This window comes from Rhinolophus sinicus, linkage group LG01, assembly GCF_036562045.2.
Source record: "Rhinolophus sinicus isolate RSC01 linkage group LG01, ASM3656204v1, whole genome shotgun sequence".
Lineage (NCBI taxonomy): Eukaryota > Metazoa > Chordata > Mammalia > Chiroptera > Rhinolophidae > Rhinolophus > Rhinolophus sinicus.
The window spans coordinates 208,144,596-208,169,096 of NC_133751.1; the positions used below are offsets into that span (position 1 = coordinate 208,144,596).

At 47.3% G+C, this 24,501-nt stretch overlaps 1 long non-coding RNA gene across 1 annotated transcript; it reads left to right on the top strand.

The window, feature by feature from the left end:
* The first annotated feature begins 1,521 nt into the window (after window positions 1-1,521).
* On the top strand, window positions 1,522-13,321 carry LOC141567716 (uncharacterized). Its single transcript, XR_012490538.1, has 3 exons — window positions 1,522-1,718; window positions 2,214-2,276; window positions 11,373-13,321. It is a non-coding gene; the product is annotated as an uncharacterized LOC141567716 (long non-coding RNA).
* Window positions 13,322-24,501: the final 11,180 nt, after the last annotated feature.

Consider the following 24,501-nt stretch of genomic DNA (forward strand, 5'->3'; position numbering starts at 1 on the left):
GTTCTCCTTGTGAGCGGAGTCTTACAGAAGGTACCAGGAGCCGTGGGAGAGGAGCCCCACCTCCAACACCACCTCTGTCCACCTTTGGGAGTGCAGCGCAGCACACAGACACCCCGCCATAGCACCCACATGTTAGCAGTGAGGCCAGGGGTCCCTTCTCCTGTCAGGCATCCAGCTCCTCGCTGAACAGCAGCTCACATCAGTGCTGGGAGGACGAGGTCACCCAGAGGGTATAGAAGAGTGCCGATCACCTGGTCCCCCCATTTTTTCGCTTCCTCCCTCTCCCGAAGAGCCTTCCCTTCATCACACAGGGCAGCCCCAGCCAAACATCACCTTCTACCTGAGCCCTCTCCCAACACCTACACTTCCCTGCCTGTGAATCCTGGTTGGCGGGATTTTCTACCTTTCCCTAAAGCTAGCACGTTTTCGCACAATTTATACACCGTGCATGAGAGTCATTCCATCTCCTTTGGAGCAATGACTCAGAGGTGATTCAGTGGAAAAAAGCATTTTGTGTAGTCGATGAGAAAATAAAGGCAGACGCTCCAGGTCTCGGGGACAGGCTGAGGCTTCCATCCTCATGGATGTGCCCACTATCGGTGTCTCACGTCTCTTGGCCAGTACTTGGGCTGAGAGCAGCCGGAGTCCTCACGCCGACAAGGAGAGGTCAGGGAAACCGGTCAGGTCGGGGACCAGGAGGCTGCTGCTTTCTGGAGAAAGATGGACGGACTTGGACACCAACCCTCCTTTGTCCTTTCTTCTTCCCTATTATTTTTTTTAGCTTGAACATGGATGCGATGGTGGAGGTGCAGAAGCTGCAATCAGGGGGCAACAAGTGTGAAGATGAAGGCTGATTTGCCTTCATCTGGATCCTGGAGTGGAAAACGAGGAGGAGGCAGCGTCCCAGGAGGGCCCCAGGGCGGAGCGACGGCAGCCTGGGCTGTCCGCCTCCAGACATCCTGCATGTGAGAAAAACGAACCCCAGTGGGTTTAAGCGTCTGAGGCTGGACTTTCATTACTTGCAGCCTAAAGCATGAGGCTATCCTAAGTCAGAGAAAATATAATGTAAATTTGTTCACGTATTTTCAGAGGTAATGGGACCATGGTGGACATTATGTAACTGTCTGTAATCTAGAAAAGCCTGACAGAATTCGATCACGTGATTCACGAGTATAAGGAACATCTGGTGCACACATTATCGATGGCTAGGTCTGTGTCTCGGATGGAGACTCCGAGGACCAAGGCTTGGCATCTCAGTGGGGTGAGGCTCTGCGCGGACGAGTGGCTTTTACGGAGAGGCATGTGAATCCTTAGGTGTGTCCGTTGGTGACACTTCTCTAACACCATGGAGGACAGCAGTGCTTAGCAGCAAATGCAGCAGCTTGTCACTCACATTTGTACTTGGTCACTTTAAGAACACAGCTCTTTGATTTGTACCCAGTTTGTCCTTCGGTCTTGTGGTCAGAGCACTGCCTCCAATCTGCCCTCTTCCAGCAAATCCAGAATCAGAGTCAGGGCAAACTCTTCATGGGAAGTCCCTGCACCATCTCTCCCCATGGAACTGTCCCGAGCTCCTACGTCCTGTCCGCCGAGGCGCGCAGTGCGGCGTGAGAAGCCAACAGAAACCTCTTGTCCCCTGGGCCCTTACCTCAGAGGACAGCTGGATCGCTGACCTCCCCCATGTCATAGAAACGGGTATTTCCATCCAACATGTGTTTGTAAGTAGTTGCTTATTCACAGAGTGGTTTCAATTACAATAAAAAGGGAAACACTGTCAGAGACCATAATGTCATGATCTCAGATGGAGACACAAATGCCAACATTAAAAAAAAAAATTGTCTTTTTTTTCCTTGAAATAAAAAATGCTCATGTCTGAAAGCTTCCTAACATTCTAGAAAAAGTTATGGAAAGGAAGTGAAATATTGTGAATTCATAAATAATGCACGTTTTTATGGGTGTGTGAGGAAAACGGCGGTTCCTTGGGACTTCGTTTGCTTTTATTTTCTTCTGTTGATTTTTGGTTAGAGAGGATTTTGGGTTTACAAAAATACAAAGTCTTTACCCTAATTCAAGTAACATGTATCTATACCTATGTGATCAACCCGGTTTAATAATTCACATGGCATTAACTGCTATTGAAACTTTTTATAGTATTAACCATTATCTGAAATTATATTACTTACTGGTTTTCTTGTCGATTTTGGTTTTCCCAGGAGAGAGGAATTTTGATTTTCCTTTTCATTGCTGGGTGCTCAGAGGAGAATGCCTGGCACGTGGTAAGTGCTCAGTAAATATTTGCATGTAATAATTATTGACAGCATGAATGTATTATAGTATCATTGTGGCTTCTTTGTTTCCTACTTAATTCCATATTCAGTATTTAAAAAAAAAACAAAAAACTTTTGGCTTTTGCTGGAATTGTAACATTCCACAGAATTTCACAATTCCTAGATTCCAGGAGGGTTTTTCATAGAAGATTTCTGTTCTGGGGTATTGTCAGGATGAAAGCATAGGATTATTTATTTTGCCATCACACAGGGACTGTGAGCTGGTGGCCCCCCGGGCTGGTTCTCTTCGCTTGCTCACTTACCCATGCGAACTACAGCTGCCAGTGTGTTTATTTTGGTCATGTATTTCAAAGGACCATTTCTACCCGAAAGTAAACAAACATAATGGAACAGCTGTGACTGATAAAAACCCCCAGGCATAATCATCACCCCCTTGTACATATCCTGTGCTTTCAGATTTAATTTTAAAAATTTCCCTTAACTCTTGATTCACGATGGGTACAGTGGGTTCAATGGAAAACGAATGCAAAACCATTCCTGTTCAGAGTTGGACGCAGATGGGGAGCACAATCGAGCCGTCTTTTTTCCTCCTCCAGCGTCGGGGACGACAGGCTCTGCCGCTGCCCCTCCTCCAGCGCTAGTGTAGCTGCAACCAGGCGGGGATGGGCCTGCGTCAGTACTGCAGTCGGGTGCTGGGAGCGAGGTCTGGCCCGAGCACCCTTGTGGGAGGTGCCCCACGAGGCCCGGCCAGGCTCTGAGGCCACCGGGGAGGTGGCCTTTGGCTGCCTTCCCTCACCATTCCGTTCATACAGCAGATGCAATCGTCAGCTTCATAAAGTGTAGAAGATGTTACGATAAAAGCTGTGAGATGCCTGAGGTTTTGTTTGTTCTATGAACTCTACATTCTACCGGACTCAGATCTGAAAAAGGGCTCCTTTCCCAACGTACCCCAGGCGCTGGGATTCTTTTTAAACCACAGAATGAGTACATGGGTACTTTCGCGAGAACTAACATACTGTGGTAAATTAACAATGCTTTGAAAAATTGAAGTATTCCTCAGAATGGTAAACCTAGAGTTACCGTATGATCCAGCAATCACACTCCTGGCTAGAGACACAAGGAATTGAAAGCAGGGTCTCAGGGACGCTTGTGCTCACCAGCACCATCACAGCCAAAGGGGAGAGGACCCCATGTGTCTGTCCATCACCAGAGGAATGGGGAAACAAAATGGTGCGTCCACACACTGGAGTCTCATTCAGCCTTAGCATGGAGGGGTTCTGACGCCTGCTGCAACATGGGTGGACCCTGAGGACATCGTGCTGAGTGCAACAAGCCAGTCACAGAAGGACAAGTACTGTCTGATTCCACTTATCTGAGGGACCGAGTGTTGTCAGGTTCAAAGAGAGGAAGTAGAATGTTGGGTGCCAGGGGCTGGGGCAGAGAGCGGGGAGGAGAGTTTCATGGGGACAGAGTGTCTGTTTGGGAACACGGGAAGAGTTCTGGCGATGGACGGTGGTGATGGTTGTACAACAACGTGAATGTGCTTAGTGCACATTTAAAAATGGTTAAGATGATAAATTTTATGTTATGTGTATTTTACCACAATTTAAATGCATACACACACATCATTTGACCTAACATTCCCGTTTCTAGTTTGTTCTTTCACCTGATCATGGGTACAGAGGTTCACTTTGAGGTGTTGAGAAGTTCTGAGGATGGTTGGTGGTGATGGTGGTACAACAACACGAATGTACTTAACACCACTAAATTGTGCACTTAAAAATGGTTGAAATGGTAAATTTCATGCTAAGTATATTTTACCACAATAGAAAAGTGAAAACTAAATACAATTTAAAAATCGAAACCAAATAAATATTTGGAAAAGCAAGTCCAGAAAATTCTCATGATGAAAACTTTTAGATTAATTGGTGGGGAGAGTTGGTGTCGTCTCATCCATGAGTGATATTTTCTCTATTTTCTTAAAGTCAGGTTAAACGAAAAATCCCTTTATCAGTCTCATAGTTTTCTTTAGACAGACAAAGCACATGTCCTGTTAGATGTGTTCTTAGGCATTTTGTAGCTTTTGTTGAATTGTGAATGAGGGTGCTTTTTCTACTTTATTTTCAAGGTGAATATTATATGTTTGGATCTGCAATCCTGACTCCTTGTGGATTCTTACTAGCGTTGATCAGGGCTAGTTGGTCAGGGCCTCTATGTGTGATGGGGGCTCCACAGCAGACATGCAGGAGTGGGTGCACCCTGTGTTCTGTAAAACGCAGCCCCGAGAGGTGAGCATCCAGGCAGAAGTTCTTGAGTCTTTGGGTTTTCTATGAGGTGCGATCATACATTACAGTAAATGTTTAAAAATATATATAACAGTAGAAGACATTGCCATTGATCCCCCTCAAAATACTCCCTCTCGCTTCGAACACACTTACCCCATCGTTCTTACTACTTTCTGAAGCAGTTCTGAAGTCCTCTTCTGTGAGTGTCTTTAGTTGCACTGTCGTGGCTGCCTCGCTGTCCTGAATCATTTTGACTTTGGGAAAAAGCCAGAAGTCGCATGGTGCCAGATCCAGTGAATAAGGTGGATGAGGACACAGTGTCATGTTTTTATTTGACAGATATTGCCAAATCAGAAGCGATGTGTGACACAGAGCATTGTCATGATGGAGGATGATTCAAGCTATACTTTAAAACACATCTTCTCTCAACCACAGCTCACACCCGAATGACTGCACTGAACAAGTTGAAACTTGTCACACACTGTTACTAAGTTTCCATGCACAGCTTCCCATATTGAAGATCTCGCCTTTCCGTCGGATGGCACTCGGCGGCAGTATTCACTGTATTTTTTTTTTTATCACAACAGGAAGGCTCCGTGTCACACATCGCTTTTGGTATGGCAATTTCTGTCAAGTAAAAACATGACAGTGTGTCCTCATCCACCTTATTCACCGGATCTGACACCATGTGACTTCTGGCTTTTCCCAAAGTCAAAATGATGTTGAAAGGTGAACATTCTGAATTGATTCAGGACACTGAGGCAGCCACAACAGCACAACTAAAAACACTCAGGAAAGAGGACTTCAGAACTGCTTCAGAAAGTGACAAGAATGATTGGATAAGTGTGTTTGAAACCGAGGGGGAATATTTTGAGGAGAATTAATGGCAATGTATCTTTTACTGTAATAATTTTTAAAAATGTAAACATTCACTGTAATTTTTTTATCACACCTCGTATATCTGCAAAGAATGACAACTTTTTCTCTTCTGTTTGAATTGTTTTTCTCCATATTCCTTTTTCTTACCACTGTATCAGCTGAAATGTCTAGTAAAATGCTGCCTGATAACGAGGGTAATGAGCACGTGTCCCTCTTTCTTGACTTTAATGAAAAATGCTTCTATGACTTCACCATTAAGTACTTCATTGCTTTAGATTTCTGGGTTTTTTTTTTTCTTATCAAGCAAAAAAGTTTTATTCTTAGTTTCCTAAGAGTTTTGTTTTCAATCATACCCATGTGGTTTTAATTCATCAACGCCTTTTAATTTGGCAAATAAAAACTGAGAGTCTTTTCTCATTAATGTATTACTATAGAAAGTTACACTGATAGATTTTTCAAATGTTGAATCACCTCTGGATTACTTGGACAAAGGCAATTTGGACATATATTATTTCAAATTTTTTTCTTGTCAAATGTATTATAAAGAGAGAAACGCATACAACACACATCTCTCGTTGAACAAGTTACTATGCATTGAGCACCGGAATCATCGTCATCCAGGAAAAGAAATAGAGCCCCTTCTTGGTCACAGGGGCTTTTCACCCCTAAAACCAGCCACAATCCTGACTTCTGTTGTACTCACTTCCTATTTTCTTTATACTTTTCAACCTCCAGGTGCAGCTCCAGCACTGTAATTTCATCTTGTCACTTTGGCTTTTTTATGAGTGGAATCATCCATACAGTGGGACCTGGTATCTCTCGTCTTTCCTGCTCATTCCATTGTCTGAGCCTGTCTCTTTAGTCGGCCATTGGTGCTGATTCTCGAGTGTGTGGTCTTGCTCACTTATCTGCCTGGTGAGACTTGCTGGTGTGGCCAACAGCACTTTGTTTGTTTTTAAGAAGCAAACGGAGAACTGTGGTGTGCCTCTTCTTTCCCAGGAGTGCGTGTGTGTGAGTCATGTGTGAGGTCCTTGTGAGTCTCTGGCAAGTCACAATTCCTTTAATCCCATTTCAGGGTTTGAGAGTTTTCTGCACCATCCGGATGACACAGAACTGGATATGTGAGGTGGATCAGAGAGGCTCACCCCGACTTCTGGGAATTGGTGTGCAGGAGGCAGCACTGGCTTTTAGGCTGGTGGGGCGCACCTTTTCCCAATGACGTGTTCAGCGAGGTCATACTGAGAGCTTGAAACTGGCTCCGCTGGGAGTACTTACACCCTGAAAATTAGCAAACGTTACAAACCAGGACTTTTTATCTTAGAGAGCCACTTGTTAAAGCTCTGTTACCATCTGAGTGCTCTGAGGGCTGAGCTCTTTGGGATCTTTCCCTAGAGTGGGGGGTTGCTCCCCAGGCTCCCTGACCTTGGCAGGCCCAGACTCCAGTTTTTGCCTCCTCAGCCTGGCCAGGCTGCTCAATGCATAACCCAGCTTCTTAATGTCGTTTTCCACATCCAAGTTCATGGCGCAGAAGCAACTGGAAATGTTGGTCGTATGTGGCTTGTTTCCCAGTTTGGGGAATTGTGCCAAGTGTGTCCATCAGCTTATTGTTACTTATGGACCTACTCATATGTGTATATGTGTATTTACTTTATTTTTATTTGAGCCATTCAAAGTGTGTGGTGGAATCCCATTATCATTTCTTTTTCTTTCTTCTTTTATTATTTAAAGATCTTATTGGGGGAAGGGGAACAGGACTTAATTGGGGAACAGTGTGTACTTCCAAGATATTTTCCAAGTCAAGTTGTTGTCCTTTCAGTCTTAGTTGTGGAGGGCGCAGCTCAGCTCTAGGTCCAGTTGCTGTTAGTTGCAGGGGGCACAGCCCACCATCCCTTGTGGGAGTCGAACTGGCAACCTTGTGGTTGAGGGCCCACTGGCCCATGTGGGAATTGAACCGGCAGCCTTCGGAGTTAGGAGCATGGAGCTCCAACCGCCTGAGCCACCGGGCGCCCCCATTATCGTTAGCATTTGCATTTCCCTAATACCTCATCACGGTGAGAATCTTCTCATGTGCCTGCTTTGCATTGCCACATCCTCTTTGGTACACTGTTCTATTATTTTGCTCATTTTTAAATTGGATTGTTTATTTTCTCACTGTTGAATTTTGAGTGTTCTTTATATACCTTGGATATAAGTCCTTTGTTGGATATGTGATTTGCAAACGTTTTCTCTCCTGTTTATATTTTATTTAGTTTCTTTTTATTTTTCCATTGGTTTAGAAAAGTAGATAAATGGAACAGAAAACTGAATTCAGAAGAAAAAAACACATGTATGCAGAAACAGGGAAGGACTGAAAGGTCACACATCCAACCTATAGCTTGGGTTACCCATGGAAGGGAGATCGTCACTGGGAGTAATGGTCCAAAGGCTGGGGCTTTTTCTGTAATGCTTGAAAATTTTACAAAGAGAAAGTTTAAAAAAAATTGTTTAACAAGAGACGTATGATTATGTGAATACAATTTATCATCTGTCATCGCCAACATGTCACTAAATAAAGGATATTTTAAAATCAATAAAGTAAAAATGATATAATTTTTTTAAAAAGAGCATTTTATAATTAAAATTAATATATTTAACTTGATGAAAAGTCTTTTGCACACATACACAAATATACACACACAATCCCCCCCCCAAATCTCATTTGTTCAAGCATTTTGTGAATTGCTAAACTTTGCTAAAAATTTGGTGTGCAGTAAACAGCATATCAATTAGAAACAGTTCGGCTGCAAATGGTAAACTGTTGGATTGATACCAGTCTCAGCAGATGCAGGGCTTCAGACAGGCCACGGAGCTCCCTGTGCCCTCTGACTTGGCTTCTGCCATAGACCCCCACCCCCACCCCCCACCGGGGGCCACCAGCTCTGCTTAGCCTCAGGACCACTACTCACTTTCCTGGGGAGAGCCAGGCATCCCCCCATGGCTGCTGTGAAGTCAGAGGGACCAGCGTGCCCCGGGGTTTGTGCTCCCTTAACCCTCACGCACATCACAGTGTGGGGGGACAGCCTGATCAGCTATCACAGGGGCCTAAGAAGGCAACATGGAGTCAGGTGGACTAACACTCCTGCGAGAGTCGTTGACCAATCAGAAATGAGAGATGGGAGGGAGCTGGGCAGAGAGACTGCACTTCTGACTTCTTCTGACACACAGCCTGTTCCAAGATATTTGTTTGTGTAGCCTGCCCAGAGACACCCCATATGTGCAGTTAGACGCCCCTGCCTAAAGCCTCAGTGTCCATTTGGGAGGCAGCAGGCAGTGTGGCAGAGTGCTGTCACCTTGCCTTCCTTCTCACCCTCCCGTGGCCTAGAGTGTCTTTTCCTCATTCTTGCATACTAAGGCCGGCACTTAACCATTGCCTCCGGCTCTGTTTTCTAAGGAACCCAGGACAAGAAAGGGCACTTGTTGGTCTCACAGAACAGGAAGCCTACAGTGACACAGACTAGGGACAGTGAAGCTACTCAAATGTGTCACGAAAGACCCAGACTCTTTCCATCTTCCTGCTGCACCATTCTTAACTTGTAGCTTTGGTCCTCGTGGTCACAAGAGGGCTGCTGCCTCTCCATCTTTCCTCCACATTTCATGAAGGAAGAGAGGGGAAGGGAAATCGGTAAAGCGTTGCATTCTGCTGAGCTTTTATCTTTTTATTCAGGAGATCATGTCCTGCTCCGGCACCATATGTTAGCCACTACCTTCCTGGGAACCTGGGAGACTGAATTATTAATTTCCATTCTCTGTAGTAGAGGCAGGTGAGTGTGAAGGGGGTCTGCAGTGGGTACTGAGTGACCCAACCTAAAGGGTTTGCTGAAAGTGGAGGTGGGAGCTCGAGGATAGAAACCTCCTTACAGAATTCCCTGTGCCATGTTTTCTCTCTCCTTTTTCTGTGCCCTTCCCAGGACCAAATGCAGTCAGTCCCCTGGGCTCATGCAGGTTAGGTTTTCTCTTTCTTCAAAACTGCGAACTGGGGTTCTATAGCAAAAACTTTTTTTCAAAAACCATTTATTTTTAAAATTTTTGAGTAAAAGTTTAAAAAACGAGAGGTTTCACATAAACATCGAGATTCCTGGATTCCCTTAGGAAAATGGGAAGAACTGGCCAAGTTTCTCCCAAAATTGGTTGAAGATGAGGAGTGAGTCTCCTCCCCAGACGTTGCAGGTCAGCATCCCAGCTCTCCGTGGTTACCACCTGCCCTGGGCTCCCCACGCTCTTACTTACCTGCCTGGCTTTCAGGAGCTTCCGAGTGCCCACCTGCCTCCCATAAGGATTCACCTGCAAGAAAAGTGGATTCTGCCCTAAAAACAGTTCTGATTCTAGTTGCCCAGAGAATCCTGTTCCCTCGATCTCATTACACACACTTGAAGCCTGGTCCTACTTTTCCGTAAGTGATTTTGAGGAGTCTGATAAAATGTTTAAAAAATCTCCTGGATTTAGCCCCAGAAGAGTAAGAAGGTCATGTTATATAAAAGAAGTTATGAATTCTCCAGTTGGAGCAGTTCATTACTTTTCTTAAACTCAACATTTTTACTCACCACTGAGTATTAATTTGTGTAGAAGAACACTCATTTCGATTTGTTAAAAATCGTTTCATATTATTGCCTTTTCCTATTTACTTTCATTTATTTCAGGAGATAGTACCCAACAGGGGCAGCACGCAGATTCTGTAATGTTGATGAACCCACAGAGTTGATAAACGAGGATTTTGACCGGAGTTGACAAGGATAATAATCAAACACATTGCTGTCTTGTGACCCCTCTCTCTCTCTTTTTGTGTGTTATGTTTAAAGATCCAGATTTGTCTATAAAAACACACTATATTCAGCTTTGCTCCACTTACCTTTGCTGTCTTGGCTGTCCTTGAAATATTACAGACTGTGTCTCTTACTTTATAGTGACAGTATTTTAGAACGTGTACGTATGTCATATTAATGTTTGATAAATGTTTGATGAAAATCATTTCTAAACTGCACAAAGGTTTCTTTTTCTGTACATGAAATCCATACTCATTTTTGCTTTATGCTAATTGGAAAATTAGAAATATATTTTATATAATCAAGCATGAATATGACAGACTATTATTAGGTAATATCTTACTAAAATTATATGACTACACCTTATGGAAAAAATATCCTGATTATGAAGAACATTCAATTTTGATGCAACAAAGACTATTTTTCCTGAAGAATCATACAATGTAAAGAATTACTGAAATGATCACTGTTTCTCATATTGCACAATTATACAGTGCCATTATGCAGTAAATTCCAATAATTATATTTCAATTGAACTAAGGTATTATATTGTCATAGACTATTTTCAAATGTATACCCATATTTAAAATTTTCTCCCCTGGAATTTCCAAGAGAGCTTAATATTGAACTAACTATAATTGTACATGCTATTTTGATCTGAGATGCGGCAGGGGTTGTGATTTTGGAATTTAATGAACTTATATAAGAAGGTGAACTTTACACAGTCGTAGAGTCACATTTATCTTTTAAACTTTCAAAACACATCCAGGCATTTGTGTGCTGAGACACACATCTGACAGAGGGTCAGGTGACATCAGCAAGTTCCTGCCATGCTCATTTCGACGCCTTGTCACACCGAGTCCGGCCCTGGCTGCTGGCAATCTTACTGTTTCTCATTCATAAAAATTTCATAAGTGAAAGAGTAGCTTTGGGCAGATTGAGAACAGGGAGAGAGAGCCCACCAGCTACTCATCATTCTGAATAATTGCCCCAGAAAGTTTCCAATGTTTCTGTAAATGTAGAACTAACCAGTTTAATTCAAAGTTTTCTGGGGAATTGGGTATTGAAAGTCAGAACTTGTATGATCCCTTCACAAAGTGTTCTCTGTTTCATTTCCTTAGGGATCTTCTTTAATGACTGTGTTTTTTAAAAGCAAGAAAAAGTCATGTGAACAGGAACAGGGAACGGAAGAAAAGATCCTCTCGCCGAAATCACATGCCATCTTGGAGACACCTGAGTCCCTACACATTTCTGCAGCTTTGAATCTGCAGCCGCCATGGCTCAGTGCTGCGCTCTGCGATGCAAACCCTGGAAGACACGGCCGCTGGTCACTCTCGGGAGTGGCCCTCCAGGTCTAGGACTCTGCACACGGCTGGAGCGTGCAGGGGAGGTCTCGTCTGGTGTCTCCTCCCTGTGGGAGCCGCACCCCTGCAGGTACTGACCAGGACAGCCACACCACCCCACGCCGTACCCAGTCAGAAACCTCCCCCAGGCCCACCACTGTGGCCCTTGCCTCTGGGACACTGGGAGGGGATATGCCAGGTGAGTTACCTGGCCCTGATAGAGAAGACACAGCGTCCCCCAGGAAGGCCCTTCTGAAGCCAAGGGACATGGGCAGGAAAGGAGGGAGATGTCACGCAGAGGTGAGGCGGGCTGTGTGCGCAGCAGGCAGCTAGAGCGAACGGTGCCCTGACCCTCTGGGCCTCAGCTGGCTCGCCGTCCCCCGTCGCTGCTGACCCCAGGACTTCCCTGCGGCCCTCGTTGGGGTGGGCCTAGATCAGTCAGCACCCCATCCCTTTATGTGGTAGAGGTCAGAGAGGTCAGGGCACCGGCCCCTCAATAGATCTGAAGTCTGTCCCCTCTTTTCTCAACCTCACCGCTGGGTCTCAGCATGGGCCCCCCTTTCCACAGCCACAGAGCAGGTGCTGGCAGCGCTCCAAAGCCCTTGGGAAGTGCCTGGGTGGTGGGGGGGACCACACACCTCCTCCAGGAGACAGAGTTCACTTCAGTACTGCGTGAGCATGATGTCGTGTGGGCGTGTGTCGTGCTGGCCACCTGCCAAGCATCGTGTGGAAAGCTGGGGGACCTTGGGCCCACGTGGTCCCCCAGGAGCAGTGTTGGCCCCAGAAGTCCTCATCCTGGATGCAAGGCATGAAGACAACCCCTTTGGGGCATCAGTGATTCAAACCTATTTTTTCTCTCCCAGCCACTGCGTTCCCTCTGCCCTGCTCTTTCATATCTCCTTTAAATCTCCTGGAAGCTACTCCCACCCACGCTGACCCCGAGCTTCCTCTCGGGTCCCCGGTCCTCCTGGTTCTCAGAACAAGACCACAGGCCAGCTTGAGGGCCGGGCGCACAGTCGGTGGTGGGCGGTGAGATGGTGGAGAAATGCAGCCTGGGAGTGGGCCGGGCTGCGGGCAGGAGACACTGGGAAGACGCAGATGTGGATGTCCTTTCTGTGTCACATAGATGCACAGAGCTCTCCGCGCGGCTGGGAGGAAGGGCATCGAAATGTACTCAGTGTCTGTGTCTGGATGATGGGAACGTGATTAACTCTATGAAATGAATTATGAAATTAACTTGTATTTTTCCTATTACAAAAGCAGTACAAACTTATTGGAAAATTGGATAAAGTAGATTAGCCAAAAGAATAAAGTTCTAATCACTAATCATTTAATTGCTCTGAGATAACAACTTTTAATATTTCTTCCTCCCTCCCTCTCTGCTTTGCCTGCCTCCTTCTTTCCTTCCTCTCTCTCTCTCTCCTTTTCCCTCCCGCCTCTTCTGGATCTATCAATTTCTCTCCCTACTTATCTTCATGTACTTACCGAATTATCTGTCTCCTAACATATTCTGTCAGAAAAACATGGTGTTAAATATCGTAACCCGTTGTTCTTGCTGTACATCTGTTGAAACATTGTTTTCATGTTATTAACACTTTTCTGTCATTTCATTTTTAACAATTGCATAGTATTTCATTGTATCATTTACTATAATGTATTTAATCAGTCCCCTGTTATTGGACAGTCAGGTTATTTCCCCAAATCTTGAAATGATAAATAACATTGTAATGAACATGCTTATAGTAAAATCCATGATTTTTATTTGAATTTTAACTTTTTACTTTAAAAAACTTGAAATCTTTCAGACACATAGAAGTTCGCAAACTTGTTGCAACAATGTTGTAAACTTTTTGATATCAGAAGGATTATTCATTATGAATTTGTACCAACTGGACAAACAGTTAACCAAGTTTACTATTTGGAAGTGCTGAAAAGGCTGCGTGAAAAAGACGAAAATGACCTGAATTTTTCGCCAACAATACATGGCTCTTGCATCACGACAATGCACCAGCTCACACGGCACTGTCTGTGAGGGAGTTTTCAGCCAGTAAACAGATAACTGTATTGGAACACCCTCCTTACCCACCTGATCTGGCCCCCAATGACTTCTTTTTTTAACCCAAAGACAAAGGAAATATTGAAAGGAAGACATTTGGATGACATTCAGGACATCAAGGGTAATATGATGGCAGGTCTGATGACCATTCCAGAAAGAGTTCCAAAATTGCTTTGAAGGGTGGACTAGGCGTTCATGTTGGTGCATAGCTTCCCAAGGGGAGTACTTGGAAGGTGACCACAGTGATATTCAGCAATGAGGTATGCAGCACTTTTTCTAGAATGGGCTTGTGAACTTAATTGTCAGACCTCGTATATACACATGTGTATGTGTACATATATGTATATATATATATGAACCCCTGTGCATTCATCACTCACCTTCAACAACAATCCACTTAGGACAACCTTGTTTTTCCTACAACGGGGGCCACAGGCCTGACCCAGCCCACGTGTTTCCTCTTTTCTGTCCAGTTTCACAAGCAGAGCCACACCCACTCAGTCACGTGATGTCTGTGGCCACCTTCATGCGTAACAGCAGAGCTGAGACCATGACTGAGACCCTTCGGCCTGGAACCCTCACTCTGCTGTCCTTTGCGGAAAGAGGCCCGACCCTGCTCTGCCCAGCTTCCCAACCCAGCCTCCTACCACCCTGGACTCTTTGGAAGCAAATTCCAGACATCACATCCTTTCACCCACAAATATTTCAGAAAGGACGTGGTGATTTCTTTAGGATGAGTTCCTACAGATGAAATTTTAGGTCACGAGACGTGCAGAAGTTTAGAGTTTCGGTAGGTATTTCCGTGTAAGACCCATAGTCCAGCTTGAAATAGCTCCTCTGAGGGCAGCTAGCCCAGGACCCCGGTTGGCAGTCCCTGGAACCTGAGCTGGCCGCCTGCATGTTGTCCTAACAGCCGGTCGCCATGCTGGGCTGCCTTTGACGAACGTCCGTCTGCACTGTGGGCAGAGGTGGCTAATCCAAACAGTGGTTGTGGTGGGGGCGGGGATGGGGGCGGGAGGCGGCTCTGATGGTTGGGTGCATGGCGTCAAGTTGGCCTTGCATGGTTAGTCTTTGCTTTAAGATTTTACCTTGAAAACATCTCAATTTAAAAAATCTTTTGCAAAGCAATGGGAACGTGACGTGCAGTGGGGGCTCAGTAAGCACTCCCCTTATCATCGCCTCATTGCACAGGGAGGTAACCTGAGGCATAGGGACAGTAAGCAAGCCTCCTGCAGTGTCCAGCTTGGAACCCGGAGCAGGGACATGAACACAGGCAGACCTCATGGTCTCTGGCTGCTGGCGGGGGAGCCTTCCCTGCTGAGAGGGAATTCTCAGACTGGTCCCCCTCCTGCGGAAACAAAGGCAGCCACACCCCATGCTCCCTGGCAGCTGTTTAGACCAGGGGGTTCGTGAATTTGGAAGGGACTAAGAGTGCACCCTCAGTTTCATGAGCCTCTGATTCCACTGATGACGATGTGGGTGTGGCCGACAGACTGTTAGCAGCTCCTGTGGCCCCGTCCCCACAGGCAGTCCCCGTGCTTCCACATGGCATGACAGCGGTGCAGCGAGCTCCGAGCACTGCGTGTGCTCTGCCTGGTCACAGTTACAGGGGTCACTGGGCCTCCCGCTGGATGGTATTACTTCATGTTCGGAAACAGGCAGTGTCACCGTGTCGCAGGCTTGCTTCTTAAGTGTCCCATTCTCTGCATTTTAATGCAACTGGTTTCCCTTGTAATAGGGTACATTTTATTTTCTGCCAAAACACCCCTGAAAACTGGGGGGCCCCTCTCATGACCAGCCCCTGCAGCAGGCAGCCAGGGGACAATCCCTTCTCCAAGTGCGTGTCCCGTTTTGGTTTGTACTCCTTACCGGTCCCCTCATCCTGCGAGAGCATAGCCCCCCTTTCAGAACTTGGAGAAATGAAGTCTAGAGCAAGCGTGTGGAACTACTGACATCTGGGGCTGGCTGATCCCTTGGTAGCGGGCTGCCTGGTGGTGACCGGCATCCCTGGCTCCTGCCTTCTAGAGGCCAAGAACACATCTCTGTCCCCTAAACACCTCCAGACATTGCCAGATGCCCCTGCGGCCAACATCGCCATTGAGAGTTTGTGTGGAGGCCCCACATCATCCCGCCAATGACGGCAATGGGAGGCCCGTCTGGTCCTCTGTGCTGGCCCTGTGTGTCTGCACTGCACCCTTGGACGCAGCTGCTGGCTGCATCGCCCCCCTGCCTGCCGCCTCGCAGGCCTGCCTGCTCTGGGCACAGGCTTTAGCTGCACCTCTGCCCCCAGCCTTGGTCCTTCTATCACTGTCTGACCTGGGCCGCCCTCTCCTGGTTGGACCAGCTCTCCTGCGAGAGATAGATTAGCACGTCCTCCCAACGGACGCCCACTGGACAGAAGCAGGCTGGGGGGGTGGGGGTGGGGGGGGGAAGGCCCCATTCCAGGCTGGAAGAGGAGATTTGGGAGAACTTGAATGGAGACCAGAGCAGGGGGCGATGCCCTAGCTGCTCCCACCCCCTCGTTGACTTTAAACCTGCGCGTGGGGGTAGGGAGCTCAATAAACTTAGGACTCACAAACGGAGAGAGGGTGGCCTACCGCCCAGGGAGAACCTGAGGGGTGAGGGCTCCACGGAGAAGCGCACGCAGCCTGGTCTGTTCCCGTGGGAGGAGCAGTCAGAGCAGGGAAGCTCCAGGCAAGCCGCAGACAGAACGGGGCAGAGGCCGGCCAGGGCGCTTCAGGCACCTGCAGTCAGGAAGGTACCAACAGGACAACCGTGTGCCCACTGGGGGCCTTGCCAGGCTGCAGGCTCAGGTCAGCTGGAAACACACCAGGCACAGAGGCTGGACAGGAGGGGTCACGCTTACGGAGGCAGCACTCCCGCACGTGGCCCTGGTGATGGGCCCCCTTGGAACCTGGCTGCCACCTGGAGAACAGAGAAGAAGGGACAAGAATCCTGGACCTACAGAGACTGAGTTTTCAACCAGAAGTGGTAGAGTTTGGAGACCCCAAAATGAAGCTAAACTCAGTTATAACGAAACAAGAAAAGTGACAGTGTCCTCCCACCGGAGTTCTAGTTAACATACATAGCCCTGTGTGGATGTGGTGCAGGCGCTGAAGCCCCAAGGGCTGCCGGTCCGGCCATGAACAAGCTCTTCCGGCCAGTGTACTGGCCTGGCCGGAAGCCCCTCTGGCATCTGCGGTGGAGGGCTGTGTTCAAGATTGTGGTCTCTGTCGAGACACTGAAATAAAAAGGGACCATGGCCAGACCATATATAAAATAGGACTTTGACCCATAGCCTACAGTAACCAGCCCAGGATTCCACCTCATGTCTATAGTAACCGGCCCAGAAGCCCAAGGCACGGTGGCCCCCCGCCCCAGTGTCTGGTGTAATCCTATAATGTCTCTGTGGGGGCAGCTCAGAGTCCAGCCCTGCACAGGGGAGGACAGGCCCCCTGCCGCGTGGCATTCAACAGCTCGGCCCCAGGGGGTCTGCATCTTCTTTGCCAACAGAGGCATCACAAGTGCCAAGAGTCCTCGTCAGAGAGACTGCAGCTGGGCAAAGCCACGCAGGCCGGAACTGTGCCATTCCCTCCTGGGCAAGGCCTTGCTTCTTCCTGTACCATCCCGAGACTGCCTGCCCAGGAGCTGGCACTCAGAATTCCTCGGCGGACTGACAGAAAGCTGGAAGTAAGCCTTCCCAGGAAAATGGCCGGGTTCTGGTGCAGCTGTTCTGGAAAATTACTGCACTGCTTATAAATGCCTCTCTGAGCCCCCACGTCTGCAGTGTCATTGCCCACCGGTGGCTTGGCTCTGGCAGAAGGGCAGAGAGAGGAGTGAGGGGGGTCAGCTCACAGAATCGAAGCTCTATGCCCCCTTTGGCGCCCACCCTGGGCTCATCCGCCTGGGGGCTCAGCCTGCAGGCTCTGTCCTCTGACCGACACAGCAGCAGGATGGTTTTGCACACTGTTGTGGGTCTTGTTTCTGAACAGCTGCCTGTTGCACTGCAGGGTGAAGTGTGAGACACACGTGGGTCAACAATTGGATGGGCCCTGGCCTGGGATGGCAACTCTGGTGGGACAGGCTGGCCTGGGGAACAAAGCCAGTGTCCTGGCCTGCGTGGCTCTGCCCAGCTGAGTCTCTCTGAAGAGGACTCTTGGCACTTGTGATGCCTCTGTTGGCAAAGAGGACGCAGACCCCCTGGGGCTGAGCTGTTGAATGCCACGCGGCAGGGGGCCTGTCCTCCCCTCTGCAGGGCTGGACATTATAGGAACTACACCAGATCCTGGGGGCAGGGGGCCGCGGTGCCTTGGGCTCCGTGTGGTTGGTGGATGAGGCACAAACACACAGAACATGCCTGTAACTCCTAGCTGGAACGAGACGTGGGCTCTGCTTGAATTACGCCTCCTGGGGGATGACAACCTATTTTTAAAGACTCAAGTGGAAAAGTCTTCTCACAGCTGTGAAAACACTGGCCGGTCAGTCGCCCTGGCCCGCGCGGTCTCTGTGAACATTAGTGGTGCTGGTGCTGACGTCTGAGGAGCACACACTGTTGTTCCTGAGTCTGGGGAGGAAGGACAGCTCCTCTCTTCCCTGAGAGAGACCCAGATGCAAACACGACCCAAAGGCCCCAGAACAGGGAATGGCTTTTATATCCTCCCATGGAGCCTTACGTGAGCTCGGGCCACCTGGGCCAGCTTTTCCCTCTTGCAGTTTTGTAACGTCGTGTGCAATCGCGTCAGCAGAGAGCAGCTGAAGTTGGGGGCCCTGACTCCCCCATGGGAGAGACGGCTCTTCTGTCTTACACATTTGCAGTGCTGCCTTTGGGAGTCAGAAATCGAACAGATGTGATGCGGCCTCTGGATGAATGTGCATGAGAAGCTATGTCCAAAGGGGCCCTTTGATTGCTGCTCTTCTGCTTGGAAGGTTCCAGCACCTGCATTTCTAGTCTAAACGGTTCTGTCGCTGTGGATTGCCGCACAGTGGCTTCAGTGAGTCCCTCAGAACCATGTTTGTGGAGGGTTTGTAATTGGCACCGTGTCTTCACGTGCATTTTCTCCTTCCGTCCCCCATGGTCCTGGAGGGGTGAGGGCAGCATGATCCCGTCTTACATGTGAGGAAACAGAGGCTGGGGGTGGGGGGTGCAAGTGCCGAAGACCACTCATTTCTACAAGTCGAACGACTCTCAGGGACAGAGAGGCCCTCCGTGGCAGGCGGGAAGCGTCTGAGAACTTCACTCGCTCCCAGGCGCCAATGTGAAAACGTGGTTCTGCTACATTTGCGTCTGATCGCTTTCAATGACGCCTACGTGAACACGACGACCGTGTTGCTGATTTCCTTCAGCAGGTTGCAGTCATGGGCTCTCCTCCGTCTTGCCCAGAGGGAGCGCAATCTCGTCTAAGGATAAAGTACCAGTTGTTAGGGGACTAAGTCTGCCCCTGAAAAGTAGGCTATCATCTCACCCCTCCCCTAAAGAATAGCCAGTTTTGGATTAATCATACCTTAGACTATCTGGGTTTTGTGCCCTTTGTGGTGAGTCCCAGAGTGTCTCTCAGCCTTAGGCTCTCCCTTGTGGCATGGGGACAGTATAGGGGTACCTCCCTAGGACAGCTGGGAGGGTCAGTGAGCTGACGCACACCCAAGGTTCATCTCACTTCCTGGCACGGGGAAGGCACTGAGCAGACGCGTGTTTTCTTATGTTAACAGACAGCGGAAGCAGATGGAGAGAGCAAGGTAGGGGGTGGAGAGGAGAAGGGAGGCAGCCACGCACAGTTGCCCTGTGAGGCCAGCTGTGAGCCCCAGACATTAGGCGTGGGCGTGGAGGGTGCACTACACAGCATGTCCAGGAGAAGCGAGACTGATGTTTGTGGTACCTCGGCATTGGCCATGGACCCACTGGTGTGCTGGGAAATACTTGACAACGGACTCTCTGAAAAGAAAGAGAAAAACCCCTGATTTGTAGCATCTGCCGCTTTCTCTGGTGTAAATACTGCCATCGCGGCACATGTCAAATTGCTAATGTGATGTCACTAGAAGCAGAGCTGGGCAGATGCACAGTCGGCTCTTAGGAGCGCCTCCACCTACGAGCGGTGTGTCTCAACCTTGTCGGTTATGAAAAAGAACAGCCTGAGAGAAACATGAATAACGTCAGCATACACAGCCATGGGTCATGTCGGGCGAGCCACCCAGGTGGAGAGATGGAGCAACGCCAAGCCCCAGAACCGCCGCTGATTGTTAAGTGTAAGACGCAGGGAAAGTTAGGCAATCTGAGAGCTTCCCTTCACCGTGCTGTGCTCATGAAGCTTGTTTCCGGCCATGTTAGTTCAGTGAGCACTGCCTTAGTTTCCCCGTCCATCAGTCCACAGCTACCAGGACCTGCTCCATACTTGGGTGTGAGCAAAGCAGTTAAATCAAGACCAATCTGTGGTGTGGACGCTGGGACCAGGAGTCACGTGCACTTGCGTTCACAGTGGCCCCTTCGGCTGGAATAGCAGCGACACTTAGAGCTCGTTTTCTGCATCAGGAGCCCCTCCTTTCCTGTTCCGGGTGCCCTTGGTTTCCACATCCTTAAAGGATACTGACACCTTGAAACACGCAGGCCTTTGGCTTTGCGAAACCCACCCTGAATCCCCAGGTTCAAAAAGTGACTCATATGTGGGCTTCAGGCTCCCTTAGGTGCAGTGAGAAAACATTTCCGCTGAGTGACACCTGTTTGTACATGATGGCATCTGATAACCGTGACCTTACCTCTCAGCAGTGCTGGAACTTTAACGACGTCCCAAGGACTAGCAGTTAGTCGGACGATACATTTTTCTTGTCTGACCACGAAGGGGTCCAGTGGGATTGGCTCATTTGTGGAACGCCTAATGTTCGGAGTTGTGAAACTTTGTCTATTGTGTCCAGCTGACGTCTCCAGCCCCCTCGCCAATCACACATGCCACAGTGAGCTTGGCTGCAGTTTGATTCCTTCCAGCTGAAAGCATTCTGCACCAGAGAAGGTCGGTATTTGCATAGCACAATTTAGTTTGTGTTCCTACAAACATTTTCATGGATTCAAGTTCTTCATAGGAAGAATGAAACGGAGGGTAAACTGAACCACAGATTAAAAGGCCCGTGTCAGGCAATTCTTGGAACAGTTTTTTTTTTATGGTTTTGAACTGTCATTATTTGTAATATTCTCTGAAAAGCCAGCAAATAATTGTTTTCCTCCTACTGATTTTGTTCTTCTCCTCTTAGCAAATATTGATTCTCTCTCCCCCTCCAAACTCGGTCCTGAATGGAACTGAAATTAACAGGACTGCTTTTGTTTAATACAATGAACAAACCTCGTGTCTGCACGGTTCTGGTCCTGCCAGAGCATCTGTGCGAGGCCCAGATGGCAGCCGGGCTCTGGAAACGGGGCCGTGACTTCCATGCTTCTGCCGAGTCAGCAGAGACAGTGAATATGCTGAATTTTTATAGGCCCTACAAAAATAGTAACTTTTGAGAACTTCTTGGCAACAGAGGGCTTTTTTTTTTTTCCAATCTGCTAAGAATGTGGGAGTTCCCCATTAGATGATGAAGTAGAGAAAAGCCGAATTTATAATCAGTCTGCTCATGGGTGCGGGGTAACGCCGCACGTGTTTGGTGTCTGTCAATGAGAACAATGACAGCCTGGGGGAGGGTTGGTATTTCCTAGTTATTGGTGGTAGAGCTGTTCTAAGCTCTAGGAACCGATTCCTGCATTAAAAGGAAATTATCAAGAGGGACTTGACTTGTCAGGATTGTCAAACAGGAGATCTTTGTAAAATGGGGTGTTTAGAAATTCCCAGCTTGTGTGTTGGGAGCTTTTCCTTATTCTCAGCAGCTCCCAAACTGCCCAGGTTTTCAGTATCTTTGGTGGGACTGAGAGCTGGAATGTGGCTGAGAAGTGCGAAGAGGTCCTGACGGCTTTTGTTTTCAACCAGAAAAGCTTGATTGAGTGCCTACTGTGTGCCCGGCCACGAGTCACCGGTGAAGGATGAAGGGAGTGTGTAAACTTACTATGTCACATGCAATTTGGTTTCACAGCTGGTTTCAGGTCTTGGACTCAACTGTGTGAGTTAGTTCTGAAGAAAGCCACGCTTCGTCCTGCTGTCCTGGCCATGGGAGAATGGACTGCCCGCCCTTCTCAGAAAGCAGGTGTCTCCCAATTCATTAGGGCAGAGTTTTGAATTTTAAGTCAGTGGAACCTTACTGTAGGTAGAGTTTTGCACTTTACTTCTTGTGTTCAACATTATACATGTGAGGTTTCTTTCCAAGTGCAGCTGTTGTTTGTGCATTTTTATTGCTTTACAGTATTCCAGTGTGTGGACTTCACACAATTTATTTATCTATCCTGCTTTTGATTAAATTCTAGTGATGTGATCTGTACCTTCTCTGAGGAAACAATTTCACTAATGATTCAATTTCTTTAATAATTATAGGCTTTCTATTTCATCTTAAGGTTTGATAAGTTTTTAGAAATTTCCCATTTCATCTAAATTTTCAATTTATTTTCAGAAAGTATTAGAATTTTTAAAAACAATATCTTCTTATTACCTTTGCCATATCTGCAGGATCTATAGTGATGTCCCCTTTCTCACATTTAATATTGTCTATTTATGCTTCTCTTTTATTCCTAAGGAGCCTCACCAGAGAACTGACACTGGTATCAGTATTTTCAAATGGCCAACATATTTATCTGCTGTAATAAATGTTTCTTTTTAATTTAATTAATTAATCTGTGGTCCTATTAATATTATTCTTTCTTGATATTTTTATTGGGTTTATTTTGGTTTTCTTTTCCAAATGTCCTGAGGTCAATGGTTAACTCATTCATTTTTAGCTTTCCCCCCCCTCCTTAATATTGACATAAAAGGTTATATTTTCCCCTTTAAATATATTACCTGCATCTCACAAGTTTTGTTGTGCAATAGTTGTTATTGTTCAGTACAAACAGTTTAAATTTCCCTTGTGATGTTTCAAAACCATGGGTTATTTAGAAACATTAATTCCAAACATATGGGGATTCATTATTATTATTTTTATCATTATCATCATCATCGTATTGCAGCTGAATCTCTGTAGTAAAAGAACTTGCCCTCTGCGATTCAGCCCAGCGTACCATCAGTTGTTTGTGTAAACACCCCGTATGTATTTGAAAAAAAAATGTGTGTTCTGCTGTTGATGAGCAGAATGCTCTGTACATGTTCATTAAGTTTGTAAATTTTATTGCACAAACCTATATCTTTACTGATTCTTTTTTTAAAGATTTTAATTAAAAATATAGCAAACATACAATATTATATCAGTTTCAGGGGTGCATCACAGTTATTCAACATTTATAGGCCTGAAGAAGTGATCTCCATGATAAGTCCAGCAACCCTCTGCCACCGTACCAGCTGTCACAGTATTACTGACTGTATTCCTGATGCTGTGCCCTACATCCCCATGACTACTGTGTAACAACCCATTTGTACTTTGTAATCCCTCCCCCTTTCTCACCCACACCCCCAACTGCCCTCCCATGTGGCAACCATTGAAATGTTTTCTGTATCTATGAGTTTGTTTCTGTTTTGTTTGTTAATTTTATTCTTTAGGTTTCACATATAAGCTACCTGGTAGGAGCTACAAAGCAACTGCAGTTGTTCGCTGCCTGTGCTAAATCTGGAGGCACGTGGGAGAGGCCACGCTGTGAACCGAGGACAGCTGACACCTGTCAGCTCCCTTAAGGTTCAGTCACTAATAGAGCCTCGTGCAGTGACTTGGGTGTGGCAGGGTCTCAGGGAGTCATTAGAGTGAGAAGGGTTGTGGTCACCGGATAATGTAAATTCTGGTTTTGTGCCAGTGCTGAGCCTGGAGCTACTCAGCAAAAGTGTCAGAGCACATAGGCCACTCACCATCCACCTCGGGCCCAAGGATGCAGATAGTTTTCCAAGTAAGATTGCAGTGCAGGTGGGGCTTGTTAATCTCCAAGAAAGTGCCTCCTGCATTGGCGGAGTTGGGTGCCGTGAGGTCCCAGTGAGTCAGCAGGGCAGAGTTCTGGAGCTCACCAGGCCAATCAGATTCAGATTTGGCCGGAAGTGTAGGGGGCGGGCTCAACACAGGAAAGATAGCACCTGGCTGCCAACTGCACTGGAGTAGAAACCCTCACAGGGAAAATGGTATCTGTCTTCCAACCCTCATCTGAAGCCACACACATCAGTCTGCTCCCCGCATGCTTCCAACACACCCACGTCACCGTCCCTTCACTGGAGCCCAAGGTGAGTGCCTGTGAGCGAGTGCATCTGTGTGCGGGGTCATTTAAGAGGACATCTGGGTTTCCTGCCGCTTCTGTCCCTCCAGGGTGGTTGGAATCCCCACTGTTTTTCACAGCCAGGTGTTGTGGGGGCTCCTCTTCCTGTCACCAGTACTTTGGGCTGGGGAACCTTGTGTGTGGAGCTGGACATCCCCTCTCTCCTCCAGGGGAAACTCTGTGGCCAAGATATTCTTCCTGGTTCTCAACCGCCCCACACAGGAGTGGGGCCCATTCTGTACTCCACCCCTCCTACCAGTCTCCATGCGGCTTCTTTATATTTTTAGTTATAGGACTTCTTTTCAGCCAGACTTCAGATGTTTCTCAAGGATGATTGTTCTATAATTTAGTTGTAATTTTAATGTGTTCACAGAAGGATGCACACATAGTGGTTAGTTAGCTACTCTGCCATCTTGGATCTCTGGCCTCTTTATTGATTATTGATATGCTTTATTTATGTATTACTGATGGGAAATTCTGTTGGGTTTTGTTCGTTTATCTGAAAATGTCTTTATTTATTTCTTATTCTTGAAATATATATTTTATAATTACAACAT